The following is an 18910-nucleotide window of genomic DNA, read 5'->3' on the forward strand; positions in this document are numbered from 1 at the left end:
CCCGGGAAGAGGCAATGATGGTGCCAACTTGGACCAGTGAAGCAACGTCCTCCACAACTAGACTGAAGAACAAAACGACAGCAACTTGTCTGTTCCCCTCCCCCAATTCCCCAGTGCTGTTCCCATCCCCCAATTCCCCAATAAAAAATCTTTAAAAAAAAAGAAAGAGATCAACTACAGTTTCTACCACTTGTTAGCTGTGAGAGCCTCAGTTTCTCCAGCTGGGAAGGAGGGCTAATGGTTGCAGTAACCTCATAAGGTTATTGTGAGGACTGCATGAGTGAACCCCTGTGCAGTAGTTTGCATAATGCCTGTCACTCAAATGTTGGCATCGGTGTTCCTGGGCTTGGCAGTAAAAATGTTTCTTGGAGGTTGTCAGCTGGATTTAGCTGAGCTGGTATTCTCAGAAGGGAGGGAAAGGAGCACATTTCTCTCAGATCCTTTGATTTGAGGTAGTAGTTGAACCTTTTTGCCCTTATCTCCTTGCATGACTGTGGACCGACTTGTTTCTTTCTTCCTCATTTTCACTCAAAATTCACCCGCCCAACAAACCGCAAGATATCTTTCTAAAATAATTAACTTTTTTGAAGGGGGAAATACGTTCAAATATTGTTTTTCAACTTTTAGTATTAGGTTAAGTGGCATAATTTTATGTTTTTTCATTGGCCCTCTTTTGACATTGCATCCATCTCTTTTAATGAAAAAATTATGTTTCATGATGTACTATAAATATTAAAACCAAACTATTTAAACTGTAATATAGTCAGAGAATCTTGATGAATATTCATCTTTTCTATTTGCAAAAATGCATTATGTAGAATCAGGGAAAATTCACTAAACATATGCAAAAGTGCATTTTTCCTTTTTAATTCATTCAGAATGTACTGCCATAATGTCAGCCTTTATTTAGGGTACAGGCTTTATTTGCAGTCATTTAATATTATATCAATACTTCATTAGCCTTATAGCTCAAAAACAAAAACCTGAGCCGAAGTCCAATTAGTTAACTCTGAGAGCATACCTGTTAAATATTGATGTAGGAACAATTTGAATGCCCTTGGATAAATTGCTTAACAAAAATTGCAGAATACAACTATAAATTAGCATTTCTCCTTAGCCATTATGACTCAGTTGAAAAGCTGAATAATATTCCAATGTATGGATTTATTACAATCCATTAAACTACTTCCCCCTTTAGGTTATTTCCAAGTTTTTCCTCTTGCAAATAATGGTGATAAGCAGGCTTTTAATAAGTCCTTGTTAGCCTCTATTTATTTTTTCAGGATGGATGCTTGGAGTGGGGTTACTGTGGCAAAGGATATGAGCATGATGCAAGTTCTCCATACTTTTGCTAAGTTGTTTTTAGGAATGCTGTACAAATTTATGCTTCCATATATGGAGAAAGCACATCAGGCCAGCAGTCAATATTGTCTTCTTAAAAAAAAATGATGTAACTTTGATAGTTGGTTAGGTGAAAAATAATCTTTTTCTAAATTTATTTTTTGATTTTTAGTGAACTTGATATAATTATTGGACATGTTGAACTCTTACACCAAAGCCCTCCGGATAAAGCATATATGAAATTAGAGTTATCCATGCGTCCTCCCATAATGTCTTCCTTCCGTTCCCTAAATCAGCTTGCCATACCAACTGTGGGGAACCTCTCCCACTCTTGGGATACAAGAACTGCTGAGTGTGATTACAATGTATGTAGCTGAAGGCATTATTCCACAGTTCAGAATTTTTTTCATCTGGAAAGGAGTAATGTCAATTGTGAAATAGTGCCTTCAGCTGTGGACATTATAATCAGAGTCTCAGGGGTGCTTGTATTCCAGGAGTAATACATCTCCTAGTTATTACCCTCTGAGCTAGGTTCTGTTTATAGTGAAGGGATGAATTTTCTTAACTCAGTGCTGAAATAGCGATAGGGAGCCCAGAGCAGATTATTATAGGTCAGGCCTAATCCATGAAGATAAATCTCATTACAGGCTCACCTGGGCCCATCCACAGAGTAGCTGGTTTAACATGAGTCTGTAAATCAAAGATCAGCTTAAAAACAAACTATAAAATCCTCACTATAATCTAACTACTGCCTCTGTGAAGAGATACTCTAAATGTGTGTCCTTACTCTAAACATGCTTGAGTGCCGTGAGAATAATTAGCAGAAAACATATAATGTGCATTGTGATTCAGTCTATGAATGAATGAAGAACTATTTATTTGGGGGGGAGAGATTTTTTTTTAATTATTAAAAAGTATTCATTACCTTATGTATATGTTGTCCTCCCTGGGAAGGATGGGGTGCCTGTTGGAGCGGCTCTCTGCGTGGAGGTACCTGGACAGACTGGTCAGGTGTGGACTTATTGTTACCAAAGGCATTTGAGAGTGAATGAGATGAATGGTGCCCACAAATATTCTATGGAATTTAAAAAGAAGAGATGCATATCCTCTTTTAATTGTTTTCCATCATAGAGGCAAGCAAAAGGAATTTATAACAGCAATAACATATATATGTGTGTGTACGCATATGTGTACATATCTATATATCTATATATTTCTAGCTCTATCTCTATCTATCTGTCTATCTCTGTGTGTATACTAAAGCTTAGGTTTCATTTATTACCCATTTACTCAATTGGTGGGCCTATTTAGGAGCTGGCCAACCTGTTCACCAAGCATTATGAGATGATCCACAGAGCTGGCACCTCAGCTGTCTTATTCCTCGCTGTGTCTTTAGCACCAAGGACAGTGCCTGGTATGCATTTAGTAGTTAGACAATGGTTGTTTATGAACAAATGTTGAGGAGGTCTTGATTCCAAGGTTTAATAGTTTTTCTGAGGCTTCTGTTGTTCTGCTTCCTGGAGCCCAGACTAGTTGAATGGTTGAGATATCAAGGTTGTGACTGGGTTGTGCATCTGGGGAGATGAGATAAAGGTGGTGAAGCAGTCATGGCAGCCATCATGGAAGTGTCCTTAGGTGGACTGATGAACATGTACCGCTCTGGTGGATTCCTGGTGTGACACAGCTTGTCCTTTCTGTTGTCCTTTTGTCTCCATGATAAAGTATCGGCACTTGCCTATTTGCTCTCTTAGTGTCAAAAGGATTCTGCAGCTCAGGAGAAACCCAGAAATCCATAGTAATTAGACAGTAGTTTGTGGGAGGGAAGGTATTAGGATGTAACATTTCCTTTATTGGGAAAAATTAAAAATTATCATTTTAATTCATAAGCTTCTTAGGCTTCCTGGTTATATGGCTCTGGAAAAAGCCAACATACTTCAATACCTTATTTTTCTAGATATACTTTGGCAGCTAGTGGAATGAGTAGTATTGGTAATTATACTTACTCCTTGTTAGTTGGCACCTGAAGTGTCTAGTGTTGAATTCTGAATCAGTATATTGTTCATTATGCTCATTTATCAGCTAATTAACCATATCAATGAAGTACCTATGATACAACTAGTATTAAAACCTACATGGTAAAGATGTGACATGTCTTGCTTTTTAAGGAGCTTCTAAGCTAGTTGAAATAAGACTTCTCAGAAATTAGAGAGCAAAGTAGAAAATAATAATATGCTGGATAGGTTGAAGATGTGAGAATTTATAGACGTAGAAGAGTGATGTGGGCGCAGGTTTCTGGAAAGTTTGGGTTAGACAGGATTCAAGCCGCTATCTTCAGGTATTTTAGCCAAAAGGAAATAAAGTCTTTATTTTTGTTAGAGTCAATGCCAAGATGTTAATAAAGGCTTATTGGATTATGAGATTTTTTTCTTTGTGATCCGATGCTATGTTAATTAGTTTTTAAGGGAATGATGGAGCAGTGTGGCAGGTCTAACTTAGCTGTTTGTGATATACTAAATTGTTTTCTTTTATTGTTCAGGGCACATCAGTTTCCACTTAAAGGAAAAGCTTAAACAATGTATGCTAAGTAGCAGAGAGTATTTTTACAAATAATATGCAAAGGCATAAAGCCTTTGCTTAAGTTTTGATAATTCTGACTTCACACTAGAAGCAATTGTCATTCCAAGCCTTGCAAGCTTTCTTCCTAAGAGTCCTAATTTCTGTGCCTTCTTTCATTTGCCTATTTTTCTTTGTTTCAATCCAAGATGATCCACTATGAAACTTGGATTGTTCTCTAGATGGTATAAATCCTAGCAATCTAAGAATCTAAGATTCTGCATTATTTGTTTGTACGGTAGAAATCTGTATTCGCTAAGTAATAACTGGACTTTAATATGTTGTGGATTTATATAGATAAAGCAGGGGTACACATTTATTCTTTTTACAAGAATAAATGCTTCTTCTAGAGCTCCTATGAATTATCTCTTCATTGCATGAAACCAAGTTGTTTGTCTTTCATTATAGATGCCCCCCGCTTTGCATATATAGGTGCTCTTAAGTATGTTTATTACTTTCCTTGTTTGTTTGTATAAGTTAGTTGTTCTTGTGATTTTTTTGGGGTTCTTAGACACAAGCAATGATAAGTTTTAGTCTGATAAATAACATGAACTAGTGATATAATTTTGTCCTCCCTTTTTATGTAGGTCTGATCAAAAAGGCATTAATTAAATTTTAGGGAACTTCTGTGTTTTTCCCATTTTGTGGAAAGCATCCATCCCCCTGAAAGATTCACTTGATGGAGCGTTTCTCATTTTTTAGTCCTCCTAAAGTTTGGCGAAGTGACTTGGGCAGTAGTGAACCACCTACCATTCCCCAAGGGCATCAGATTCCTTGTATCATGTCCTTCCTTGTTCTGGAAAGAAAATACCTTTCTGTGCAGTTCCCTAATTTTTTTTAAAAAAATTTTCCCTACTTTATTTATATTTTTTTGAGGAAGTTTATTGTTACATTTTTGCAATAATAGATGAGGCGCAACTCCCTACTTTTTGTCTGGGCAATGACTGTGTGTACTTGAGCACATGCTCTTGTCTTCAGGGAAGCCTTTGCATCATCTCTGCCCACCCTCACCCCAACCTGGGTCATATGGCCCTCCTCTGACTTACACATCTCTGAACCAAAGCATTTATCACACGCGCCTGGAAGATCTCTTTGATTGCTTTCATCCCTCCTTCCCCCTTATTTCCAAATGGTCTGATTGTCTGAAGAAGTCAGGAAAACGATCTGTATCTAATGAAGATATAAGACTAGAATATTTCATTGGATGGGATCCTAGAAATGACACTGCATGAAATATCATCGGCTTATATGAGGTTGTGCCCATAGCACCTCTGTACATTTTAATTGACCTTTGAGAGCCTTGCTTCTAAAAATGAATCCTGGAATTGGAGAGCTTTATGGATCGAGCAGACCTTTAGTCATCCCCCTTGACTAGAGAGATTGTGTGCTTCAGTGGCCTTTGTCTAAAGTGTGATTGTTTTTCACAAGGACTTGACTTAGAATTTAATTCTTATAGGCAGTTTATAGTAACTTTTAAGAGCCTGGGCTCCAGAGCCAGGCTACCTGGCTTGGAATATAGACTTGACCACTGACTAGATGTGTGACCTTGACAAGAGGACAAAACCTCTGAAAAATGAGGATTATTAATTGTACCTGTCTTACACTGTTGTTGCTAGAATCAAGCAAGATGGTACATGTAAGGCTGTTGGAACCCATAGGAAGAACACAATAATGTTAACTGTTGGTATCTTGTTCAAGAGTAGTAAGTTGATGTATTTATGAAACCAGGGACCTTTAGTTTTTAAATGCATATCTGAAGTGTATGGTTTAAAGAGTTGATGAAGCTGGCCTTGTAGAGATAAGCTTCTCTATGATTATTTTCAGATAACTACAGGTCTATGTTTCCTGCAGGATAATTTATAGGGCATGAAACTTGTTTGAAATTAAAAGTTATAGGAAAAGAATAATGTGGTGTTTTCAACATGAAGTCAACTTTTAGGGTTGCTGTCATTAAACAATAAAAAATAAAAAGGCAACCAGAAAAAAGATACCCCAACTCCGTTCTTTTCACTCCTCTCATTGGGTCACACAAAAGCCTCTCGGATCCTGGTGTTTAGGAGTGTTCTTTTCGTATCAGATATATGACTTGCTTTCTTTTGGATTGACATTTTGTATACCACTTATCATAGTAGATATGGATATTCTCTGATTGGAATTTTAGAATGCTAACATCTACTTTACTGAAAATATTATTTATATTGCCATCACTTTTTGCCATTGCCAAATTTTGCTATCATTTGGCCAAGGTGTAACAAAATTAGAGGATGCCTGGTTGGGCCTCTAACATTTTTTGCTGGCGCACCCTATGAGTAAAACATTCTTAGAATCAAGTGAGATGGTACATGTATTTTTGAGAATGCAACCCTAATATGTGACTATATTTAAAAATGATTTACATGTATTGGGTTTTGGGAAAAGTCATGACGCATTTTTGCAATGAAAAACATAGAAAAAAATACGTCATGACTTTTCCGACAACCCAGTACTTAGAGGGGGTGTTGAAAAAGATCTCAACAGACAGAACATTTACCATAGGGTTTCAGTAGGGGCCTGGAGGCAGCTCAGTTTGCCAGGCGTTAACTGTTTGGTTGCCACATCATGGAGAGGTCTTGGGGTACATAATGAGAGAGATGGAGCACGCAGAGTGCTTGAGGAAGTGGCTGTTTGCCAACCTGTAAGGGGGTATTTTAGCCATCAGAATTGGTGCATATCTGCTGAGTATCAACATGAATATCAACTTGTGAAATGTACTAAAGCCAACAAAAAGAGCAGATATAGAAAATGGAAACTGATATTCTGATATTTTTTCCCTAAATCCCATTTGATAATATTGTGTACTCCTCCAATAACCATATTCTAATTTGTGTATCCTTGGAATACTCTGTAAGGTCTGCCTTCTAAACCTGCCAGAGTAGAGCTTTATTTATTAAAAAAAAATTTGAATATTCAGTGAGGTTGCCTTTTCCTTTTGGAAAGGTTTATTTTGTTTTACTTTTAAGTGGAAGGAATAGCAGATCTTTGTTTGCTACACATGTCATTAACTGCCACCAAATTGACACAAATGTTGACAGTTATTGTGAGAACTGTTTCAAAGCTAATTATGTTAATTAGAATGTAACATACCAGTAATTGCATGTATTCAAGCATCATACTATCACTGTCTGTGTTTTCTTCCCCAAATGTAAGACGTTCACTCATTTGTTGCTTGAAAAGCTGCTGACTTATAGCTAAGATAACAAATAATTGCCAGCAAATAAAAATTGGTTCTTTAGAAATATGCTCTAATTGGTTAGCTATGTAAAAGACAGAAGAAACAAATGTTAGCATGTTATGCATATAAATTAGGAACACTGCTTATGAAATCCTTAGTTTGGGGCTTTTCATTTAAATAAGCCTTCTTATTGCAATTAATATTGTCATTTGGTTTATGACCCTTAAAAATATATTCCCTTTCAGCATTTCTTGGAGTCCTAATTTAGCTTTCTTATACATGTTAAAGGATTTGCAATTTAGATTTTAATTTGATTTCCATTCTTTAAAATGCCAGTTTTCTTGCATTCCATTTTTATTTAAAGCATGCTTCTCTCTGTATTCATGGAAGCTAGGCATAAACAAACTGCTAGAAAAATCAAGTTCTTAAGTGAGTCAAAAACATAAAACATTTTAATAGGCATTTCACATAACTAAACTATTTGAGAGCCCAACCAGAGAATTATGGCTCTTTGGGAACAAACTTTATGGGGCGTGGTGTTCCTAATTTATCCTCTGTTATAGTTGTTTAAAAAATAACATTTCTAAGATTGATTTTAAATCCTCACCACTTTTTGTATATGAAGAGTGTTAAATATGCCTGATGATTTTGTGGCCATATCTACAATAGCTTTGGTCTCTGTAGTTTTTCAGAGTTTCGAGAATATATTTTTATGATGTGAGTGTCCCTTTTCTAATTTGAGTGCATGTGGGTGTTTTTTTTTTCCTTTTTTCTTTTCCAATTGTGACCCACATAAATCAGCCTAACACTTTCGGTGCCATGACCTTGCTGTCTAGGACTTGCAATATACCTTTCTCTATTAATTGGACTCATAGTCTTGCCCTAGCGTGATGTGCTCCGAAGGGAAGAGAATTTCTTCTCAATACCCCTTATAATGACCACTACACAATTCTGCTGGCAGGTGCTGTGTTCAGCCTATTTTTCTGCTAAGATTTTTGTTCAGCTGGTATAGAGCTCCTGTCATCCTTAGCATATAGGCCCTTTGTCTTGCTTTCTTTACTAACTGTTCTTCAAAACATAGCAGATGATGAAAAAGACTGGCATGTTTGGGGTTGGGAACCTTAGGACTGAATTCTAGTACTGACATTTCTTGGCTCAGTAGTTCTGGACAATTGTCACTTAACCTCCTTGGGCCCTGGTGTCTTATTTAGTAAAATGGAAAGCATTAATTCTGACAGTATTGTGGTAACAATTAAAGAACATAACACATATCAGAGGTAACTGCTAAGCATTCTTTGTGTGTTTCTCTCTTTCTAGGCCCTGTATCCTATAATTGGTCAGTTTGCCTACTCCTGTACCAATATCACACTTTCTTAATTACCTTAACTTAATAAATGTCTTATTAATAACTGGTCAAGAAAGTTCCTTTATGACATTGTTTTTCTTTGAGTATTGGCTATATTGGGCATGTTTATCTTCTGTATAAATTCTCTTGTAAAGTTCCACAAGCTGATTGAGATTCTTGATTAGAATTACGTTAAATCCAGAGATCAATTTGGGAAATTGACATTTTTATGATGTTGAGTTTTACTGTTCCAGAGCATAGTATATTGCTCAATTTACTTAGGATTTCTTTAATGTTTTTTAATAAGGTTTTATTATTTTCTGCAGAAAGAATTTGTGTAGCCTTTGTTAGATTTATTTTTAGGAATTTTAAATAACATCCTTTAAAATTAGACATGTAAACCTCTTTGCTAATGTATGGAAATTCAATTAGCTTTTGTTTATTGATTTTTAAATTAATCAACCTTGCTAATTTATGCTGATTCTTACTTACCCCTAGATATGGGAAATGAGAGTGTTTCTTAGACAACGTAGACAGTGATGATCTGCACATAATAACAGCTTGCTTGCTTTCTTTTCCAATCTTTGTAGCTTTTATTTCTTTTGTAAAAATTTTACTTCACTAACCCAGACTTCCAGGATTATGTTGAATAGAAGTGATGTTACCATGCATTCTTGTCTTGTTCTTAAACCTAAAAGAATATTTTGGGCATTTTGTATTAGGTATGATGAATCTGAAGGTGCTTTGTGGGGGGGGGGATGCTCTGTATCACATGAAGAATATCTTTTTTTGTTTAAACTTTATTGGGGAGCATTTTGTTTTTTCCAGGTCCCATTAGCTCCAAGTCAAGTCATTCTCTTCAATCTAGCTGTGGAGGGCGCAGCTCACTGGCCCATGTGGGAATCAAACTGGCAACCTTGGTGTTACAAGCACCATGATCTAACCACCTGAGCCAATGGACCACCCAAGAATATCTTTTCTTGTTTGCTGGTATTATTTTTAATATCAAATGCTTTTTCTGCATTCATTGATGGTTATTAATCTTATACTTTTTGAGAAATTACAACCTTGTCATGGCGAACAACTTTAAAAATACATTTCTGCATTTAGTTTACTAGTATTTGTTTGGGATTTTACCATCTATGTTTATAAATATTTTTAGCTTGTAGTTTTCTTGTATTGCCTTTGTTAGGTTATATGAGCTTGACAAAATGAATTAGGAAGATATCAGTCATCCCTGCAGTACTTCAATAGTGCTGCCTGATAAACCACAGTTTTTGAGAGGCGTTTGTCAGTGGTATTTATTTCCTGCTATGGGTGTGTGGGGTGGTGGTGTGGCTGCTTTGGGCTGCAGATCTGTGGGTTGGCATGACTTACATGCAGGCCACAGGTCAGAGTCATATCTTCTCCATGCCTTACCCAGGGACCCAGGGGGAAGGGCAGCACTCACCTATGGTGTGGTTTTCTCATGCTGGGGGCTGGAAACTCCTAGACGGATGAGCAGAAACCCTAACTGCTTCTTAAGAACAAATTTGGAACTGGCCCAGTATTACTTTTGTCCATCTGGGAAAGCAAGCCTCATGGTAAAACCAGTGAGGCGGAGAGTGGGAGCGAGGCAGTATTTGCTAAACAGTAATTTTATCTACCACAGGGAAAGTTCCTTCTGTTTCTTGACCGTTCTGAATACTGACTATACACAGCCATCTGGACCTGATAATTTCTTTGCAGGGCACTTTTGATGGATCCAATTTTTTTAATGGTTATAAGACCATTCAGGTTTTCAATTTCTTCTCGAGTCAGTTTTGTATTTTGTAATGCTGTGTAAATTTGTTTATTTAATCTAAGTTTGAAAATTATATCTGAGTGTGGCTTCTGCAGTTTTCATTCCTTTCCCATTTATAAATATTGTTTAGTTATATCTTCTGTCTTTTTTTTTTCTTGACTAGTTTTGACAGAGGTTTGTCTGTATCATTCATTTTGAATGGCTTTTGGATTTTATGTTATGCTTAGAAAGGTATTTTTCCTTCTCAGATTCTAACAATATTATCTTGTATTTTCCTGTCATATCTTTATGGGTTAATTTTTAATCTTTAAATCTCTGATCTATTTGGAACTTATTTTTGTTAAGGAGTAAAAGAACAGTTCAGTTTACTGCTCTTTTTCCAAGTGACTTGCCAGTTATTCCAGCATGATTACTTAACAACTTCTCTTTCCCTCTGATCTATAATACCACTTTTAATGTATATGTAAAGTACATTATGGATCTATTTCTGGACTCTGTTCTTTTCCTTTGACTTGTCTTCCTGTATTTATGTCTTAAAATCTAATTCTTATAGTTTCATGCTACTCTTAATATCTAGTAGGACCAGTAGGGAAAAGTCTTGTCATTAAATTTATCTTCAGTTATGTTTAAAAGGCTGCCCCTCATTTTAATATTTTTCTATCTCTGGAAATAACTTCCTTACTTTGAAAGTCAGTGAGAGAGAGAGAGAGAGAGAAAAAAAAAAACAAAACATCCCTTGTGAAAATATTAAATAGCCACTACTTTTTTTAAAATCGTAGTTCTTTTGGGTCATCAGTGAGGAGAGAAACCGTTTCTTCTTTTGTCAGGTTTCCACGTTCACCATTCCGGCCTGTGCCCTGTGCAGCATTGAAACACCATTCACCTGGGCTTTCACGTGGAGAGTTCTTTTGGGGTTATGCGACACACCACCCCGGGCCTTGCTGTTCCCTGGAGCAGGACTCACTGATCACTGCAGCCCCCAGCCTAGGAAACTGAGTCTGCTGTCAGGTCCCCAAAGGCTGGGGATGTTTTCAGGGACAGGAGTTGGCATGATGAGGTCCAGCATTCCCTCTACATGTGCAGTTTTGCCTTCTTTACCAATCGCAGGGGCTGCTGCTTTGATTTCATGAAAGGAGTGACTGATCTTCCTAATTGCTTGCAGTTGCAAAATCATAAATGCCACCAACTGCTACGCTAGCTGCCGAGGTGTCCTCTGCTGTAGAAACTTTCTCTTCGTGGCGGTGTCACCAGAGCCACCAAAAGGAGAAGTGAAAAGTTAATCACCGCCCCCCTTTGCTGGCATGAGCTGTGTTCCCAGAGTGTCTTTATTCTGAGTTATTCAGTACACCCTCTGCCTCTCGTGCTGACAAGAAGGCCGTGCACAAAGGGGGATGGGCACTGACAGCATACAAGGAATAATTCCCCTCATCCATCAAGCCTGACAGCCCTTGGATTCCTCTTCCTGTTAGAGCAGGGAGAAGCTTGAGCAGGATTGAGTGGTCCCCACTTGTCTGGCATTTTAAACAAATCTGAATTTGATATGAAATTAACTAGATGCAGCCGAAGTTGCTGGTGGCAACAGTTCCCACTAAAGTCCTCAGCCTTTAACCTGTCCCACAAGGCTGAAAAAGACGTGACAAACTTGCATCTGAATTATGACCATCCTTTGAGCCTGTCAGTGCTGGAAGCTCTTCATTAAGAGGGGAAGACTGGGAATCCGATGAGGGCAAGGAAACCCACGGGAAATTTAGAAAATTTTCTTAAAGCTAGGGATAAAAATCATGCCCAATACACAACCATTCTTAACACCTTTTCTGTAAGTGTAGATTTTCTTTTTCTTTTGTGCATCTCAGCAACTCGCGACGGCACACATGCGTTGTTCATTGCTCACATCTCTTGTTTTCCGCAAGATGCCAGCCTTGGGCTGATTACCTTTCTGATTTCGATTTCACCCTCTGGCTTTCTTTCTGCCCATTTTCCTCCTCCGTAGTCTGTAACTCTGGCAGTAGAGCTCGAAAGGTTTCCTTAATCTCAGCAGGTACAAACCCTTTGTCCCAGTGCCCTGTCTGACCTTTGCTACCCATGTTTTATTCATGTGATCCCTTCCCTCTCATTCTCCTATTCCTTGTGCCCACCTTTCCCATCACAGAGGAGTTTACATTCTTCTGCCCATGGGAATGGTGTTGCTGAGGGCACTGTGTCTGGTTGGGTGCTCCTTGTATGCCCACTCCTCAAACAAGTGGGGGACCTGACTCCTGAAAGAATGTGCCCCTCAGGCAGCTGCCACCCTGACTGTGAAGTCCTCCGCTTTCCGCTGCCATCAGCCCTTTCGTGTTGGTCGCATTATTAACAAAGGCGATATCCCTAGACGTCTCTAGATGGCAGCATCTACCTCCCCTTGCCTTGAGGCGAGACTAGAAAAGAACTGTTGATTGTAGTCCCAAGGATAATGTTTAGCGCGTGGCCCTGGTCTCTACAATGCATGTCTTCCCTTGCCCTTTTTTTTCTGGTTTCAGTGCGTTTTAAACTCTGCAGACGATCATGAAGTGGGAATATCCAACACATTTTGTTTTCTGGATTCTTCAACAGTCTCTAACTTGTGAACCAGAGACTTGAATTATTCAGTAGTTGTTTTGTCCAGTGTTTTGTTGTGTGGAACATTGCTTTAAAATGTAGCCCGAGGTTTTTTGTGAGTGATTTTTTTTCCCCTTTTTTAAGGAATGCTCATGAGGGCTGGTGGATTGGGCTGCTGGAAGGATGTAGGAACTGAAATGCTAGATGCTGGTTCTCCTAGTTCTTGGCAGGCTTCTGGTGTGTGAAGCTCTGGGTTCCTTTTTGAGCAACTCAGTTTAACACGGATGTCAAATATACAGCCCCAAATCAAATAAATTATGTTGTTCCCTGGTTCCGAATACTTTCACTGTTCCCCCATGATACTTTGGACTCTTGGAAGCCCAGCAGAGCCATGCCTCTGTGTCCCCCATTGTCCTAGATCAGGGCCAGCACACACAAGGTGTCCTGGAAACCAGGCTTCCACTAGCGGCATTCCTTTTGCCCTACATTTTGTCGTGGTGCCTGATAACCATAGCACAAACCATTTATCTCAGAATACTTAAAAACACACATTCTCCCTGCCTTAACGTCTGCGTTCCGGTGGAATTGTGTGCAGTTGATTTAAACAAAATATCCAACAGCTCAGCGAGAGCCTGCACTCCATTGGATGTGGTGCCTGTGTCCCCGGGTCAGCCTTTTCTCCGTTGCTGTGAAAATTAAACCTAAGCAAAAGAAAGGAGCCAGACTCTGAATTGTAAGACCGAGTTTTGTCCTTTAGTGGGAAATGTGCAGGTTGAAGGGGTTCTCCTTTTCTGAAGGGTGTCTTTTAAACGAAACCCAGAGGTCCTCCCAGGGTGAGGAGAGATCATTCCTAACTGTGCACCAACCAGAGCACACTGTGTGCCAGCATATGCCCCCTTTGCCTTGGGTATTTCTTTCTTCAAACTCTCCAGAGTTTCAAACTGAAGTGCTTCCCCCTCCCCACCTCCAAAGATGGCATTTTGACAAACAGTATTGGATGCAGAGGGAAAGGAGTATTAATTCATCTAGGAGAGAACTTACAGAGAGCTGGATTTTCAGGCATTTCTTCAGTAATCAATATCAGAAATGCTCTTGCCATGTTACTTTTCTAGTAAACAAATAGGGGAGCTCTAACTTTCAAACAAATAAATGGGAGGGCCTTATGGTCATTCGTGACATCGATACAAGTTCGGAGCTTTATCGTTACTATTGGCAGTTGATCAACAGCAACCTCACAGAGTCCTCATTTGGGGGAGGGAAAAAAAGTTCATTCTGTTGTTATGTTCCTTCCTTCAGTGCTGCTGATTTTCATTTAATAGTAACTATTTTTTAACACAAGAATGTATGAAAAATAAAAAATTAAATAGCCCATAGTGTTGCTACCCCTGTGACATTATTATAAAAATGCAGTATTAGAAAATTCTAAGAATACAGGAAGGTATAAAATAAAAAGTGATTCATTACTGCTCCTTGTCCCTCTCCCCAAAGGTAGCTTATTGCTAACTGTTTCTTGTTAGTTGTTGCACGAAAAAAAAAATTATGTCGGGCTGGCCAAGTGGCTCAGTTGGTTAAGAATTGACTTAAGAGTGTGAGCTCTGAACAACAGGGCCGCTGGTTCAATTACCACATGGGCCAGTGACGCTGTGCCCGAGCTGAGCTGTCACTGAGCTGCCACAGGTGGCGGGATGGCTCAGCTGGTGTCACAACAAGATTGCCTGTTCGATGGTGGGCTACACCCACCCGCAACTAAGACTGAACTCAGCTCCTTGAGCTGAGCTGCCACCTGGATGGCTCAGTAGATAGAGCGTGTGCTCTTAACATCAAGGCTGCTGGTTTGACTCCCGCATGGGATGGTGGCTACGCCCACCCACAACTGAGATTGAACACAGCACCTTGAGCTTAGAGGCCATGAGCTGCAGACGGGAAGCCAGATGGCAACTGGCGCCCTCCACAACGAAGATTGAAGAACAACTTGGCTGGTCCCCTCCCCCAGTTCCCCAACATTGTTCCCCTCCCCCAATTCCCTAATAAAATCTTTAAAAAAACAAGTTATGTCTCCATAAATACGTATTATTGAAATGTTTATATACTGTTAGAGCCTCACTTTTTAATTTGATATAAAGATCTCTCATATCAGAACATACAGCTGTACTATGTCCCTTTTAATGGTGGCGTAGTATTTTATCATGTGGAAACATCATCATATAAATTGCCCAACCAGTCCTGAGGGGGTGGCCTCTCAAACTAGTTTAAAAGCCCTGCAGCTGTGACCCATGTGACATCTGCTGTGAGAATGCTTGCACATTATTATTTTTAGTTGTAGGATGCTTATGTAGTTGTTGGTGAGGTAAGTTTTCTTCCAGTGTGTAATCAGGGTGACTTAGAATGTATTGCTTTGTATTAAAGAAACACTGGCTGGCATAACAAATGCAGTTGGAGTTCTCATTGGCTTGGAAATGTATTTACTGTTTTGATTGCTTATTTCAATGAACAATAGAAGTTTATTTCTTCTTCACCTACAGGCCATTGTGTCAGAGATGTGCTCTGTTCCATGCAGTCACTCAGGGACTCAGGCCGACAGAAGTTCTCCCATGGAAGTTACGTTTCTGCCCATGTCCCCTTGGGTATTGACACCAAGATAGTAATAGTTCATGGTGAAGGGTTGCATGGGAAGTATTAATGAATGGGCCAGACCTTGGAGAGTGGCACACATCTACCCTATGGTCTGTTGCCCTGAGCTTAGTCTTGTAACCACACCCAGCTGTAAAAGAGGCTGGGAAATGTGTTCTAGCGGCATATTCAGAAACCAAAGGACATGGTTTGATGAACATGGAAATAGCCAATTAACTTGGTCAAAATCGTTAACTGGGACTGCCACCAAAGCATCAGTTGTCACTAGGAGTGGTATACCTGGCTGCCTGTCTTCTCCTTTAATGTTCCTGGGATTGAGTCTACTGGCAGTAATTCCAGAAAGCATCCTCTCCCCTCTGCTCTGCAATGCCTGTCTTACCCCACCTCCACCCTCACAGCACTTTAATGACTGTAATAGGGTTTTGGCTGTATGCAAAAGTCTTAATCCAAACACACAGCTGAGTTTATAAGAAAAGAGAAGTAACAAAATGGGATGAGGAGGTTTTTCTGCATCCCCCCAGAGGCCTTTCCTATGAGAGCAGAAGTTCTGGGAATGCTGTGATCGCTCTACAGAACAGCTGTGTGTCCGTTCCCTAACTGTTTGCAGGGAAAGCATCGCTGAGGGTTTTCCAGGTGATGAATTTCTGGAATAGAGGAGGGCCAAGCAAGGACAGGAGCCGGGCAGAGGTCCAGAGAACCTGCCAGGCAGAAGTGGCTCATGTTGGCCTCTCTGTGCTGCCCCCCAGGCTCCCTGACAGTTGGTCCCTGAGTGCTGGAGAGAGCTATCAGTAATGCTCTGCTGCCCTTGGCCTCTGCTGCTGAGGATCCCCAGCCTGGCTGTGGCAAACAGCACATGGCTGATAGCTGCATGCAACCTGATTTCCTGAGAATTAGGAAAGATAATATATTACTCTGTATCAGTGCTCTGATTTTATTTTTTAATGATAGCATTTTAGCTGGCAGTGAAAAATAAAAACCAGCTCTATTCTTGGTATATGGATATGTTTTCAGAGTCATTAAACACTTAAAATACAGACTTATCTAAATGTTTGACATTTAACTGAGAAAAACGATCCAGGAAATGTTGAAAAACAGGTACTTGTTCCTTTACACTCCCTCCTCCTCTGCCACTTTTTCTTGTGTTTATTCAAGTAAATTGGATGTATATCAGGGCTTGGGAAAGCCTCAGACTATTTCTGATGCCTTGATACACCATGTAGTACGTTCTGGGGAGGTGAATACGGGTTATCTTCAGCATTTTAGTATCAGTCATGTCAAGGGACCATAATCTGGTCAACATCTTAATTTAGCCCTGTGTTGCGTCCTCATGCGGTGGTTTATAAAGGAGGCAAATGGATACATTAAGAGTCATAAAACGACCTTTTCTGTTACACTCAAATGATGAAGGCATTGCACACTGCTTAAATAATGGTACCTGTCAAGTTTTTGGACACTTTTCTAAAAAAGGAGAAAAGATATTAAAAAGATAGCCGTGAATGCAATAGGGGCTGACAGAAAACCTAGTGACTTTAGGAATCAATACCGTAATTGTGTACTGGTGTATAATTTATCAAAGTACTTCAAAGTATTTTGCAAAGGAGTTCAGGAGCGCTTTAATTTACAAACAAAGCAACTGATGGCTGACCATAGACTGCTTCTACGTCTGTGTTTGAGTCAGGAGTCACAGAACAACTAACAACAAAATAAAGGCCAGAGAGGGCCAGTTGGATAATGGTGCGACCTTCTGCATTAGAACATCTGCCGGCGATAAGTATCATTACAATACGTTCAGTGGGTGCCGAGCTGACCATGGAGCCACACAAGACCAGAAAGTGTGCCAAGAACCAATCGCTAGAAGATGTATTACTGAAAATTGATATTCTACTGCTGAATTATTCTAATTGATTCAGGGATTTTGAAAGTGGCCATCAATAATTTTATGGAAAAAAAAAAGGATTTGTATTTCTTGAGCAGAAGACCAAAATACCAGAGGAAATCCCATCTCTAATACAAAACCTGGCACCTTGGCTCAGGAGACATAAAATGTGCATTGTGTATCCTCAGAAAGGCCCCTGCCTGTGTTTGCTTAAAGAAGTGGTAATCTTGCTAAGCCTCGAGCGGTGTGGTAAGGTAAAACTTGATTGGTCCTGGTCAAATCTTTGCTCGAATAGAGCCTGTGTTTACTAATTACTCAGAAGAAACGTTCACAGCATAATCTACAAAGAGGAAAAATAGATATGCTTACAATGTGTGAAGCAGGGTCAGACCTTTTAAGTAGGGGGATGCAAGGCTGAGGTTGGAACGGGGAATTCTGAGAGTTTGGGAATAGAAGGCTCTCCTGCATTGCCCTTGGAGGGTAGCCATGCTGTGCAGCTGATGGCAAAGGTCAGGGTTTGGGGGCTGCTGCCTTTGGCCGCGCATGGCTACCTCCTCATCCCCCCTTCCTTCTCCATCTTCCTTGTTTTCTCATTTCCTGTCTGAAGTCCCCACTCTCTTGCAGTGAAGTGTATTATTTATAGCAGATAAAGGAGAAGGGTGATAAGAAGCAGCATCACTAGGCCTCAGTTTTCACATCTCTAAAATGAAGGGTTTGAAATAGATGGTTTCCAGCTCCGAAATAGAATGGTTCTAGGTTCAGCTGAGACTGACCATCCTGATTGAAGCATTTCCCGGAAAATGTTAATGAGAGCATTTTTGCGGTTTCTAAGTTTGTAAAGAAGTCTAATTCCTGATAAAAATATCCTTGGAAAATCTTGCTCAATACATAGTTATTGACCATTTACCACCTTCTTATGGGGAGCTTTCCATCTCAAGATTTTTCTACTAAGTTGAAAAAAACAACATTTTTGTCTGCATTGTATTTTTACAAATATTTCTAGGAAAAAAATTACAGAGAAATGTTCACAAATGGTGAATCCAGGTGAAAAATATAAGCATACTCGTTGTATTCTGTTAACTTTTCTGCAGGTTTGAAAAGTTTCAAAATAAAATATTGGAGGATAAAAATATTTTCTTCTCCCTTGTGGAAACGAAGACAAATTAAAGAAATTGATTTAGTAAATGACTTTCCCAAGGGCAATCAAGAGTTATATGGAAAAATCTAGAATAGATTCCAGTTGCTCAGTTGCCATTTGTGTGGGTTTTAGGCCATAGCTCCTTCCTAAAGACGGACAGATGTAGGAAAGAGTTTCCTCCAGGTTCTGCTTAAGAACAAAGTGTCTCTGAGCCTGGCAACATTGCTGTGTGTTTTGACTTATAAATCATCCAAGTGGGCAAAGCAGGTGCCTGTCAGCTTTATTAAGCTGCTAATTGAGTGGCATTAGGTAGACATTTCACCCATTGGGAAGAAATGTTCTAGTTCTGAAACTAGAATTTTCATTTCTGACAGCCTTAAACAGGAAAAGGAGTGCAA

The 18910-nt window shown here is 39.4% G+C and overlaps 1 protein-coding gene across 1 annotated transcript in view; it reads left to right on the forward strand.

The window, feature by feature from the left end:
- Positions 1-18910, forward strand: part of MAST4 (microtubule associated serine/threonine kinase family member 4) — a 587203-nt gene that overhangs the window by 215106 nt on the left and 353187 nt on the right. The gene's annotated exons all lie outside the window — the stretch shown is intronic.

This window comes from Hipposideros armiger, unplaced genomic scaffold (assembly GCF_001890085.2).
Source record: "Hipposideros armiger isolate ML-2016 unplaced genomic scaffold, ASM189008v1 scaffold_179, whole genome shotgun sequence".
NCBI classification, from domain to species: domain Eukaryota; kingdom Metazoa; phylum Chordata; class Mammalia; order Chiroptera; family Hipposideridae; genus Hipposideros; species Hipposideros armiger.